Genomic DNA, 1,405 nt, shown 5'->3' with positions numbered 1-1,405 from the left:
CGTGAGCTAGGACATGCCATGCAAGCCTGGGTGTTTGCTGTGCACTCAGAAGGTATCTGCCCCTGTTTGCCCAGGAGCGGCTTGACAAAGACCAAGCCACCAGAAAAAGCAGAGTGAGTGATCCACAAATACCTGTTTTCCATTTAGGGGCTAAGGACTATTTTAGATATTGCTACACATGTATCTTCAGAATAAATTCTGCTTTTCCACATATTATTTGAACGATTGATAAAAAAAAGTACGGGCAGTTTCAGAAATACAGAGTGCTTACTTTGTGCAGGTATAGTCCTCAAATTGATGCTGAGTACTTCAATTGCTACCTGCCTGGGGGCTTAATGAGGCCACTTGATGTACAGACAAAAAACCTTTTGATGAGAATAAGGACAAGGAATTCACCTGTACAGCTGTGAAGCTGTACAGCTGTGAAGACTAAAACTATTTCAGTAGCACTTGAAAATCTCACCAATTAATTGCTTGGATATGAGCTAAAATTTAGAATTTAGTGATGTTCTAGTTTTGTTGAGATGGCATACATTATTTTCTTCAAGCTTTTTGAACATCATCTCTCATACTGAAGAGCAATGAATTTAACCTCCTAAATGAGATAACTTCTGCTAGACATAATGCCCTGAACAGTTGGCTGGGCAGAAGAAAAGCCTTACAGGCTCTTCATATTCTTAGGCATGAGCATTTAGGGAGGTTCAAAGAAGCGAAAATGTAACATCTCTACGCAAGAGAAGGGGCATGAGCAAAATAAGCAAATTTTTGCTTTCAGAACAACTGTATTTAATCTGTCGAGACTGCATCTTCAGCCTAGCTCATAGGTAAGCCAATGAGCCAGTGTAGTAAGCAGCTGTTTGCTCTCCAGTGTAGTGTTTAAGTTTCAGAAATGTGGGCACCTCTGAAAAAGCTTCAGGTTCTGGTCAAGTCTTTTTTAATTTTTTGAGTAAGAATCTGTCTCAAAGCACAAGCAAGACTCAACATGGCTCTTCCTAATTTTCTGTGAGTAGGTCTGCTCTGTAGTGGCTCTGATTTATTTGAGTTGCAGACCTCAAAAATAGGAAGGATTGTCCTACACAAAGATGTACCTATTTAGCTAAATTGCTAACCTGGCATTTATATATTTTCATATCAGCTAATAGTAATTTAGATTGCCTGTTATTTTGCTGAATTGGATTTTGTCTTCTAGTTATAACTAAGCTATACAAGATTTTCCCCAGCGTATGTTCATATGTTTTCAGTTTACATTATATTTTTTTCATTCTTGTACAAGAATGAAAGCTCCCACTGGGGATGGAGGAGGAGCTGACAGAGAGCTTATGGGTCAAGATTAGAGGATGGGGACGGACAGGGGACGTTACGGTGGGGGTCTTTTACAGGCCGCCTGGCCAGGAGGACAGAGCAG

Source organism: Chlamydotis macqueenii, chromosome Z, assembly GCF_036417535.1.
Source record: "Chlamydotis macqueenii isolate bChlMac1 chromosome Z, bChlMac1.mat, whole genome shotgun sequence".
NCBI classification, from domain to species: Eukaryota; Metazoa; Chordata; class Aves; order Otidiformes; family Otididae; genus Chlamydotis; species Chlamydotis macqueenii.
The sequence above is the reverse complement of the archived record's forward strand: the minus strand, read 5'-3'. Positions refer to the sequence as shown.